Raw genomic sequence first — 12,988 nt, 5'->3', positions numbered from 1 at the left:
GAGCCACTGCTTTCCTCTTTCCCACTGTTTAGAGATGATATGGAGTAGCCGGGTGGGGACTGGACTGGACTTAGCTCTGCTGTAAGGGTGAAGGTGGAGCTGAATGGGCACTGATTTTCCCCAAGCAGATTACTGCCTCGTCCCTGTCTTGTTTGGCAGCTGTGAGAGCCGTAGGTCTTCCCCAAGGATGCGCTTTGGATTTCACACTAATACACCAACCTTCAGACAGGGCTCAAGGAAAAGTCCCAATCTATCTTTGAGTCTGGGAAGAGTTTTAGAGACTTATGCTAATCATATTTAATTTGTATGTGCAAATGATTTTAACTAAGTGCAGGCTTCCCTTAGTATCTTCAATTAAAAGCCCTGGATGTACTCCAAAGTTACAAATTCCTTCACTAAGCCAGTAGGGAAAGATAATGAATTATTGCTAATATAGCCATAAAGCTTTTATTTGCATAAGTAATATGAAGCTAATGTGTGGATAAAATTAAACTTTAAAATGAAATATTATTAAAACAAAACTGTTAATGAATTTGGACACATTACCGAGCAGGTATATTTGGCAGCTGGCTAGAACAGATAACTCTAATAAAAGTCTAGTTGAATCAAAATCAATATTGAACATTACATAACGCGTTGAAGATAGTTTAGCAAGTTATATGCGCTCATCTCCTCAATTCTGATGTGCTTCATCATTGTTAGCTGTCATAATCACGACTAAAACCAAAGAAGGTCTCAGAATGCAGGAAGGAGAAATGAATCCCTGAATTCAAGTACTTCAGTCTCTTTCTACTGTTATAATTAGATTGGCTTGAGAGAAAATGCTCTGAATGCTCCAGTATGGAAGAAGAAGTGAAGATTAAAAGTCGTGTCATCAGTAGCTGGTGGGCATGTGTACTGCTCATACCAGCAATGTTGTTGTTATATTAATAACATTATTACCAAGGTTGTGCATTTTTCTTCTTGAAATGTTTCACTAATTATTTTTCATGCTTTTCCTTATTGCAGAAGTCTTTCCTCAGTCCCCCCGGGACTCTTTAGACTGTGTCGGTTCAGGAGAATCACTCCAGACTGAAATCATCTTAAGACCCCTATTAGCGTTAGACAAGGGAAATTATTCCAAAATAGTAAATTCCGCCTCTGTAAGCCGTAAAAGGCTACCGGGGGCAGCGTTTTCATCAGTTTTTCCTTTCTACCGCTGGCATACATGAAACAATCTAAGTAACATCTCTCCAAGTTGGCAGATGGCATAGTGGGCTGCTTATGGTCTCTTCTGACAAAAATGCAGACTAATTGCTTTGATTGCCTTACTGGTGACTCCTAAATGTATACATCAGACTTGTTTCTATGTTATTCATGTAAAAGCCCTTCTTCTGACTCTTACACACGTGCTACAGATTTACAAGGCTTAGCTTCACTCCTGATTTATATCTGGCTGCTCCTGTGCAGAAAGGTTCGTTAGTTACAATTTTAGGCTCTTGTGCTGCTTTTGTTCTATAATGTAATGTACATAAAACTGTACAAAGTAACCACTAGGTATTTTATGTATTTAGATATTTTGGGGCTAGAGGTTTCCTTGCTGTCCCTGAAGAGCAAACTCATTTTCTCTCTTGTGCAGGAGGATTCTGTGTCACCTGTTTGCAGAAGCTGAAACTCTGATGTACCTGGAAAGATGAAAGTTGCCAACTCTCCGCTGCTGCTTCACCTGAAGTGGAAAGGCCTGTGTTGACTAGCTATGAATCTGTCCGTGTCTGTGCTCTTTCAGTGTAGGTGTTTTGGAAATAACCTAGGGGAGTTGCTGCATTTCTGTGGGTCTTGTGTACCCAGCTTACATACGCAGCTTTGAAAATCCCAGTCCTTAGGAGCTAAGGCTGGATTCAGTGTTGTTTTGTGACACAGAAAAGCTCATTAGGTTTTCCTTTATTTTTTATTCTATATTTTACATTGAGGATGTTTTGCAGAAAAAAATTAGGAGATATTTCCTCTGGTGTTTCATTTCAGTTACTGTTTCTTCCAGAGGATAAAATTAATTCCTTTTCTGTACTAAGGCAGAGATGTCTGTGAAGCTAAACTGAGTTGGATCTGGATAATATGATAAATCAAACTGGCTAGCTTGGCATTTATCGTTTGACTCTTACACGTACGATAACCTACTGCTGTTGATATACTGGCACATTCTGTATCTCAAAGAGGAGATTGATATTTGGAGATTGAGTAGCAGGTAGTGGTGATGGTGTGTGCCTGTCTGACAGTGCATTTAGTGCACAAATCTACCATTTTTGCACATGTATTTTTCGCTTTTGCATATATATGTATGCCAGTTAGCATTTTTACTTGGTTTCATGCCCATAACTTGCCCAGCTTAACAGGTACACCTTTTCTTACTCGTAATTTAATTCTCTCCTACCAGAGTGATTAATGGGAAAAGCAATAGAAAGCTGGCTGTATTAATCAAAAGTATGCTGTCCTCTGTAAAACTGTATGCAAAGTTGATCTTTGCACCTGAGAGGAGATTGCAGAATTGGCAGAAATTATTAATTTCAGGGAGATCAGCACCTGTTTTTTCCACGTACCTGGGGGTGGACCAACTCTAAGGTGTCCTGTGTGGGTACTGGTCTTCACTACAATCAGGTCAGGAAGGTTGTCCACCCTGAATTACCAGGTTAGTTAATTTTGGCATGCTTCATGCTTGCATGAAGACCTCATGGATTTTCACTGGAGACTGGGTGAATAACAAGGGAGCAATGGGACACCATCCAAAGCTTGTGGGACGGAAGGCATTTCTAATACCTTTACTGAAACACACCTTAGCTTGCTTTCCCCAGAAGAAAACGTGGTGTTCAGAGGATGTAAACCCTAAATCGATGAAGAGGAAGGTGCAGGCCATGCTTTTTAGACCTCTGATTCAGCAACAGCTGAGTGGATTTAAACTGTGCTTTTGATAAACAAATAAGCACAAACTGTCTCTGTGCTGATAGCTTCAATGTCAAATTTCAGCCTTGTGCGCTTGGAACTGCTGACATGTTAAACCTTGGAAACTGGGCTTCATAATGGAAATAGCAACTGAGTGACCCTTAATTATAGTTGCAGCTCTGGCCATGGCCTACCTTTTCACACAGAAGAAGAATTCAATACAAGAGGGTGAGCGCAGCAGAAACAATTTGTCATGAATGATATTAGTTGGGAATGCAGACTTTCTTCATGCTGATCACCTGTCTTAGTCAACCTGAGGAAAGTTATTGAACTCAGCGGGGGCAGTGTTAGTGCTAGGAGAGTAAAACAGAAACTACTTGTAACCTTTTTTTTGTGTTTTTAACAGTCAGGTTCAATATCTCAGTGGAAACGCACCCGTTGGCCTGCTCTGCTACTAAGGTAGCTTGGGAAGATTTGACAAAATGGTGTTAAGAAGTTAAATCGGATGCGACTTTACTCACGTTTGTTTTTGTTCACTACTGCTGAGAAGTTGTTGAATACTGACATGTAGGTTGTCACCATCAAACGCTTAGAAGACAAGGGTGATGTGTTGCCAATTTTTGTGTGTCCCAAATGGCCTTTCTATCCAAAGTGTGCTTGAAACTCTGGATTATAGGCATAAAAAGATGAACAGAATTGTAAAGATTTGCTTTAAAGCTGACTAAGATTTGGGGAGTATGATGGAAGTCAGCTATAGCCTAAGCATTTTTCTTCTGTGTTGTTCGCCAAAGGAATACAGTAGCAAAATCAAAAGAGATTGCAAGGATCTGTTATGTATTACTCTACAAAAGCAAACAGATGGCTTGCTTTTTCTCCTTTTTTAAATATGTAAGTACTACATTCTCATTATATCTCTTGGAATGGTTTCAGATATCAATTTAGTTTGCAAAACGGAGTTGTTTGAATAATAGGTATATCACAATTTCAAATCAATTAGAAATATCACTCGCCAGAGGAGGAGATGGTTTACTTGAATGTCAATAATAAAATTGTGTAAGCCATGAATTATTCTGGACTATTTAACATTATTACTTTTCTCTGCAGCAGGGAGAGCTGAGCTGGTATTAGTTGGCAGGAGCTGCCAGAGATGGGGCAGGCTCGTTTATGACCGGATGTAAAGTAGCTCTCGGTGGCCTTTGAGGGACTTTCACTGTTTCTTGCAGTGATTCCCTCCCTTTAGCTGCTCCCAACCTTCTTCCCGTTTCTCCAGTCTGTCCTGCTCTGCACTTGCTGCTGGAAGGGCTGAGGTAGGGTCCTTGCTTTAGGCTGCAGTAAGCTGCAATCAGTGCACAACTGTTACTTCTCCCCCCCCCCCCCCCCCGAATTTGTTGTTATCTTAGTATGTTATTTTCTTTTTTGCATCAGGAAGCAGGAAATACAGCTAAGTAGTTTCTTGTATAGTGCTAACTGTAACTAAGAGTTCTGCCCAGGACAATTTTTTGTAATTTGGCTTGTCTCCAATAATTTTCATAAAAGTCCTCTTGAGGGAATAAAATTATACCCGAGAATCTAATTTTTAAGAGGAGGAGATTGAAGGAGGTGATATGTGTGGGTTTTAAAATCCTAGGTGAATTATTGCATTATCAGTGTTCTTTCTAGAATCGTGTTGATTTCTATAATCTAACCTGCAGTACCTTTATTTTCTCAAGTCCCACTGACACAAAAAGCGCTTGCTTAAATCCGTTTGTCTGACGAAGCGACGTTTCTCCAGTTAACTTTCACGGAAATTAGTTGGCCTCAAATGTCTACAGAAGGCGTGGGCATTTCTACCAGGGCATGAAGGTGCTTTGGGAATGTGCTCCGTCTTCCTGATTAATCATAATTTTCAACACAATTCACCGGTAATGGAGAGCAAGAAAGGAAGGACTTAATGCCCGGTAGGAGTACGTGCGGCTCTTCCACCGCGTGGAGGACGTGTTTTATGTACTTCTCATTTGCAGCCCGCCTGGCAGCTGCCTGCGGAGGTTTGACCTGTAGCGTACGGGCTTTTTAATAGCTGGGACGTGCTGGGATTGCACGAGGAAATTTGTAAATAAATATGTAGTGATTTTTTCCCCCTCCGATGTAATCTGAAACAGATCCGAGATACGAGTTGGCCCAGCTTTGCGTGCAGGAAACGAGCACTGAGATCTGAATTAGGATAACTGGGGCCGCGAGGCCCCCGTGTCACTGAAACACGACAGAAAGGTTTCGCCGCGTAGGCTGGGGGAGCCCTGAACCAGTCTCGCTTCTTTGCGTTGCCTCTTTGGGGCTGTATTTCAAGGGCAGCTGCGGAGGCTGAGGAAGCGTGAATTTTTAAATTAGCACAGGCCGGTTTATTTTCTGTACTCCAACCTGCTCTACAAAGCGATCCGTTCCAACAGAAAATGGGAGAAGTTTCTCTATCCCCTGTAGAGAAACCACCTCTCGACCTCTCTAGCGGTAACAGTAGGACCGCTGGAAAATATTGCATTGAATTCCGCTTTGTCCTGCGGTCAGAGCAGCATGTGAGCAGACAAGCAAGCTGAAAGGGAGCTGCTTTTTTAGCTGAATGTGTGTGTTCTGCCGAAACGCAATATATGGCAGCACGCGGGGCCTCCCGCAGAGACCTCTTCCGTCGTGGAAAATCAGACGGGCCGCGCCACGATTCGAGTCCTTCGGGGCAGACCGAGAGCAGACGAGTGGAGAAAGCGCAGGTTTCCTACGTGCGTCGCTTCATCCCGGGCTGCAGTAACACGGCGCGGTGCAACCCACGCTGCGCCCTGCCCTGCTCGCCCCAACGATGGCCTTTGGCCCGGGCCTTTGAACTCTGTGTAGTGTTTATTTTTCCTGTACAACTTAAGCGGCATCAGTAGCTTTGCCCGTGCGCCTACCCAGGGTTTGATCACAGGCAGCATCTTTCTTCTCCTTTTCCATTTACGTTGCGGTTAGTATTTCCAACAACTTTTTACCCCACGGGGCTGCAGCGAGTGAGGTCAGCCTGGGTCACTGCACAGGCTTTTTGGTGTTTTTTTTTGTTATTTCTTTTCTTTCGTTAGCCTTGATCTCTGGAAGACAGTGAAAATATTTATTCAGCATAGGCAGAGTGACAGATATCTCTTGTATGAAGAACTATTTGATGAGCTGTTAGTTTTGAGTGCCTTTCCTATTCATTGAACTAATTAGCTCTACAAATCTTGCTGTCAACCAGTCATAGAACCACTTATTTATTTCCCCATGTGCAGAATTTTTATTTTGCCGCATATACGCAGCGCTATAAAACCAAATGCACCAAAAATTGTCTCTTAGTTGGATATAAATGGAAACAAAATACGCTTGGAATTATTATTACATGTGCCATTAATTTTTATTTGAACTATCTTATAAAAATGCCAAACTGCTCTCACTGTTTTTTGCTGTTGCACTCATGTAAGTGTAGAAGTTTTTTTTTTCTTTTTCTCTCTCTCCCCCCTTTTAATGCTGTTTCAGTGGGAGAGTGTAAAAGTGACTATTTCCAAGTCAGAGAGAAGGCAGGTTTTAGTGCTTGCGTGGGTACCGGGACTCTCCTGCTATCCCTGGTTGCCGTCTCTCTTTAAAGTTATTGTTTGCTTTTAACCTCCTCTCACACTCTTTCCCTCTGCAGTTGTAGCATTTTTGGCAGCCTTTTCTACATCATGGTAAGTGGATTTAAGTATTTCATGCAATTAAGGCATTTCTAGCTCATGAAAACATAACCGCTAAGCTTGACCTGTGTTGTGTTTAGTCGCAGCAGGTCTGGTCGTTTCTGGCAGTGATGGCGCACGGTGCATTATCATGAAAGATATCTAGAAAATGGATTTTTGTGGGAAGCAAAAATATGGATGGTGTAATTCCTGGCACGCGTTCCCTTGTGATTTGACTGCTGTTGCTTTTCTTATTTGGGACAGTATCACACAGGCTCCAGAGACGCGGCAGTATTTGTTGGTAAGCGGTGCCGCTCTTCTGGAACAGCGCAGTGCAGCCTAGCCAGTATGTGATCATCCCGTGAAATATGGCCCGAGGTTATATAGCGACGCAGTTGCATGTGAATGCTGCCAGTGATCCCTGGAAGTTGTGCAAAGCAATGGCCCGCTGGGATCATGCTGCCTGTTGGGAAGGGATTTTCCATTTTGCAGCCGGATGCACTTGAAGTCGTCAAAGCCAAGATTCCTCTTTTACAGAAGCAGCATCCTCTGCTGCTGAGCACGGAAAATGGAGATTTTTGCCCATTGAGAAGTTACGCCAACAGCGTTCAGTGCTGTAAAGGCCACATACTATAATTTTTTTTCTTGTATCAGGCAAATTTTATCTTGTTTTATGCCATCCCTTTCCCCTGGAAATTTAAAGTACACCTCATTTTGGGAGCAAAAGTAATGGGATTTTGTGGGATCTACTACAAGCACATGAATTAAACTGTATTTGAAAGAATGAATGCATTTACATTTTTTTTTCCTCCCAACCAAAAAAGCCCAGTTCAAATGAAGCATAAACAAAGCAAGTGTGTGCAGCCCAAAGGCAATGAGTGGTGAAAGCATAGCTGTAAAATGGAAAACTGCTAAATAGAACTGTGCTAATTAGCTTCAGAGTGCTGTTATTTAACTATTAGAAATGTGTGTCCAATTTTGATGTGTGAACTTCAAAAAGGATGTTGGCAAAGTGGAAAGGGTTTGGGAAAGGGTTACAGGAGAGATTTGAAAATCATGCCATCTAAAGAGAGTCTTAGCCTCTTAATCTCTTTATCTGGTTGAAAAGAAGAATAAAAGATTACTTGGGGAAGAGATCTGTGATAATAATGTCTCTTTAATCTAATTTTAGAAAGCACAAGAGCCAATGTTTGGCAGCAGGAGCTAGACATGGTTAACGTATGCGTTTTTGACTGTGGGTGTAATTGAAAATTTGAGCAATTTACTCAAGGATGTTGTGGCTTGTGTGTACTGCTTGAAGTCTGTGTTGTCAAGACTGAATTCTCCAAGCTGTCGATCTGACGAAGTCCTGGAAGAAGTGCTCTGGTTCGTGTTACGCAAGTCAGGTAGCCGTAGGGGAGCAGCGGAAGAAACGACATACCCGGCTTTAAGACAGACCTTGACAAGCTTGTGAATGCGGTTATGGGATGTGACCGCCTTTGGTATCTGAGGAAGATATGCAGTCAGCAAGATGATGGCAATAAAGCAAAAATTGGTAAGCTCAAGACTGAGAGGAAGACTTCAGGTCTGTGTTTTGATCTGTTCTCTGATTCTCTTGATGAGTTATTAAATGTTGATGTGATGTTACAGAGATTGAAAGAAATGTGACTTCTTCTCTGAAGTGGGTAATATCTGTCTTTGGATAGAAAGAAGGCTGTGAATGATGGAAAGCTGTTTAAATCAGCACAAAGCCTTCAAGTTAGAACTTTTTTTCATGTGAAGCTCTGTGTAAGAGCTTTGCTGAAGTGGGATCTGTTGTGAAAAGTCTTAAGTTGCAGTCTATGTAGGCAGGAAGAGGCTGTAGGCTCTGTCCTGTAGGTACTGGTCAGAAATAAAGTCCTATTTTTGTTGGGCTCCCACTGATTTAAGCGGAGCTGAGCATTTCTCGTTTTGCTGAGGTTTGGGTCCCCTGAGTCCCAGAGATTGTTACGAATTAGCCAAATATGTAGTAAGAAATTTCATTTTATTTTGCTTGTTCATTTGCTCTTTCTTGTTCTTGCTTCTGCAGCTTGTTGATCCCCGTTAGCGTTTCTGTCCTTTTAATCTAGTACGAGCGAGTGACGGACTTGTGGTAAAAGTTTAAACTCCCTCTTAGTGGATGTCATCCATTTGCAACATTTGAAATGGGAGGGCTTCAAGTAATCCAGCCTCATACGTCGTTGGTTGGCAGGTACTAGCTGGATGAAGCCTCCTTTCCTTTTGTGCCATTTTCTTTTGCTACCGTAATGTGTTTTGTGCATTCTGTCTCTTCTCCTTCAATATCCTTCCCATTAACCAAACCTTATCCTGTGCAGTCCTGGTCAGTATGCCTTCATTTTGGTAATTTTGTAAATTTTCCTTCTGTACACAAGCAGGTATCCTGAAGACTCTTCAGCTCTTTGCCAGACATGACTGTAACCCCAACAGCCTCGACTTCTGCTGGAACAAACAGAAATCGGACTTGAACTATAACATCTCGGCTGTGATCACCTCAAGGTTAGTGACATTTAGACCTAGGGTTTTAACTTGGGCCCGCATCTGGTTATTAACACCAATTCCTAAAGGTTAATAACTTGTTAACTATATTAACTAATCGACCTTAACATTTAGAAATGTCTCTTTGGCACTATAGCCCCTCTTGGTCATCATGAGAGTATATTATGTTATTTTGATTTCCTTTTTTATGCATCTAATCCAGGCCGTAGTTTCACTTGAAGACACTCTCCTTGAAAGAAAACTCTCTATTATTGTACCTAGTTTGGCAAAACTTCTGGAGAGGAGAGTAATTAATGGCTTGTTGAGGTAAATGGAAAGATTTGTTTTGACCTACATGGGCCTCGGATCAGACAGGTTAATCGCAAAGGCATTTAGACACACGCTTAGGGAATAGGAATTGACTTTAAAGGGAGATAACTACTGCACTAGCCTGAAGTACAATGTAATGTTCGATAAAGCAGGGTTTATAACAGTTGAAACTGGAGTGGTCTTTTAACCCGTGATGCCCATTCTCTTATTTTAATAGTGAACTTACAAAACCTACAGCAAAGCAGACTGCAGAAGATGTAACTTATTTGAATTACACTTTAAAACCAAATAACTTATCTGTAGCCAGTTTAAAGTAGGTGAGGCATTATGTTAAAAACATATATCCTTACAGACTGTTTCTGCTGGTGGCAAATCTCAGTGGTACCATTTCTCAGATGTGTTTGATTATAAGTTGTCTTTATACCTCAAAATATAGAAAATTGAGTGTTCAGGTTTAATGGTTATTAGAGATCTTTGAATTTTAACTCAACTTATAAAATGTGTAGCATTTTCTTCATTCCCAACACATTGTCAAGTTTATAGAGTATATTTTAGTACACTTTCTTTGATAGTAAGCATTTCTGTCTTGGCAATACTAAAGTGTTTTTCCATATCAGCAATGGTGCATGAATGCTGAAAACTCACTGGAGAATTGCGCTGTGTGCTGAGAGAGATTTTAACTCAAAAAAAGCAAATAAATAACTGGTAATTGCATTTAGAAAATTACTGCAGTAAAATTAAGAATTAGTTGGCTTTGATGCAGAGTTTGATTTTCATCATTATACACACAGCACTTTTTACATCCTAAAGTCGTAAGCAAAAGTGTGTATGCTAAAAGGAACTATTACAGAACGAAGCCCTCGCGTGACACTTCAGCAATGTTACAACCTTTGAATGTGTTTCGGTGAACATGCTGTACTCAGGCTGCTGCCAGGGGAAGAATTTACCGGTGTTAAAACATAGTTTCCAGAATGGCTTATTTGCATGTAGCCGCACACAGCAGCACGCAGGTGAGGCAGGTATATGCAGAAGTATCTTGCCATGGCTTTACTGAGCGCATCCGTTTGGCCCTGGGCTTCCTGCCCTCTGATCTGGCACCGCTGCAAATAGGAGTTTCCGGAACTACCATGGGAGATAAGAGGGAAGCGTTTGCCTGGAAAACGCACAAATCATGTTCCATTCATGACAAAGTTCCTCTTTTATTCTCACACTAACCTGCACCATCCTTGCCTTGCCTCCAGGACGGAGTTCCTTCTCTTTCACCAGTATGGGAGCAGTGTTTTGAAAGCTGATGTGTCTTTTCCAGACAGGCTGTCAGAGAGCTGCAAGCGTAGCTGTTGTCAGACGTCGATACAGTCGCAAATTGAAGCAGCTTTTTATCGTGTTCCTCAGAAAAACTAATACGAAGAAAAGCCAAGGCTAATTTTTAAAGAAAGGTTGATATTCATCACCTAGAATTTAGCAGCTGTAATCAAATTTGGGGAAGCAACAACTGTTCTCAGTGAAACATCAGAGCAAATCTCCCTCGAGCTTTTTATTGCCATGCTGGTTAACCCTGCAGGAGAAGGTGGGCAAAACCTCTGGGAGGGCTGCACTGAATACTGTATTTAACAGGAGAGGGTAAAAAAAATAGTAAAGTTTTTACTAATGTTGGCTTGAAGGGTAATTTTCTTGTCAACTCTATAATTAATGCACCATACATTACAGTAGCCTATTGTTATTCTGGAACGCCAGGATACATTTCAAACTGAATAGCTGTTTAACAAAACACTTGGCAGATTTATTACCCTTAGGTGATTCTGTCAGTCAGCATTTTCGCACGTTTAGCCTGAAGTAGGCAGAATCAATTTTGGTATCTATTCTGTGAAATGTAAAGCGGTTTAAATTAACCCCCCCCCACACACACATGCACAGCCCACCTGGAAAACCAGGACGTGTACTGGATCTTCACCTATTAGCAATGAAACAAGAATTACCCTTGCAAGCTCCTTGGGTTTTTCTTCTGCAGTCAGGGCATCGTCTGCCACTTCCAATATCTGCAAAGAGGTTTTTGTGGTCATTTTCAGATAACGTCTTTGGCGTTATGTTTGTCTCTTCTTTACTTCACAGAACACTTACTTGGCCGCTTCAGAAACTAAGGTTCAGCAATAACTGCGTATGTAATGGGAATTTTTAAACAAGGAAACATCATGTTGAATTTGCTGTTGCCAGTTCTATGAAAGAAATCAAGTCCCAGCTGAATACAGAATGGGGGAGGCGAGTGGTATCTTCTGAATTTAATGATACTCTCATGATAGGCATAGAACTTTTTCCAAAAGATGCTGGTTTAACTTTCTTGCTACATAGAAATTAGGATTTCAGGAATGGAATTACATTATTTTTCATTTTTCATTAGGAGGAGATATAGGATAGAGGTAGGAGCCCAAGGTATGAAGAATACAAAATTAAGGATGCAGGTGGGAAACAAAAAAGGTACTTTGCAAATCTGAAGCAGCAAAACATCAGGTAACAATTTTCACATTTTCAGTGTTGCTTTTAATTAGAAAGGATTGAGGCGGCACAATTTTTCACTCTTTTTAAATACTCTGTGAAATAATGTTGGAGAAAATTTTACTTTAACATGAAAAAAGAATACCTTGAATATATCCATTTTTTTCCTCACTGTTGTGTTTCTGTCATATTTCTTCTTTTATTACTCTACTTTCTTAAAATTTTTTTTAATTTTGAAAAGTTATGAACGGCCAGAACTGTAATTTCTTTCCTGTTTCCCACTAGATATCTTTGCCAGAGGCTGAAAAGTCAGCAAAGGGCACAGGCAGGAATGGGGAGAAAATCTTAGTTCCCACATCTGATCTTAATTGATCAGAGTGGATTGGACCTTGTACAAATGCACAGTGAGTAAGAGTCCTCAGGCCAACAAATTTACACAGGTTAAAGACTATCCAGGCCAAGGCAGCAGTATCACCAGGCTGCTGAAGTGTGACTGAGCTTCAGGTCTCCTGGAAGAGCTGCTAGATGTCAAGTCGTAGTCCAGTGCATCAGCCGCGAGGCTGTCCTCCTTCATCTCTGACTTAAAAGTCCAACCAACGTTTTGGAGCCTGATTCTATATGCTATTGTATGTAGGAGGAGGTAAGTGCATGGAGCAGGTTTCTGGATGAGTTCAGAAATAGGAGAAGTATGAGAATTAAACCATCAGAATTGGTTGTTTCATGATCCTTATGATTTTAATGTGTCATAAAAACCGTGCTTTAAAGAAAGAGATCCTAAAGGTGACAACGGAAGTTCATTCCCTTTCTCCATTCAGCTATACTTGTTTGTGTGCATTCTGTTAACTCCCATATGTCCACCTGCAGTTGACCCTATGGCTGTGTCAGGTATCCGTGGAAATGCTTTGTAACCCAGCATTGCAAGGGGAGTTGCCAGCTGAGCTTGTAAGTCATAAACTGTTTTTATTTTGTAAATTCTTAAGAAAGTATCCATCTTTCACTGACTTTGAGTAATCTGAAGTTCTCCCTGCTACTGATTTTTGGTGAAACCAAGTCATCTCAGGAAAATACAATGCTTACACTTC

This window comes from Apteryx mantelli, chromosome 22 (assembly GCF_036417845.1).
Source record: "Apteryx mantelli isolate bAptMan1 chromosome 22, bAptMan1.hap1, whole genome shotgun sequence".
Lineage (NCBI taxonomy): Eukaryota > Metazoa > Chordata > Aves > Apterygiformes > Apterygidae > Apteryx > Apteryx mantelli.
This window is presented reverse-complemented; position numbering follows the sequence as displayed.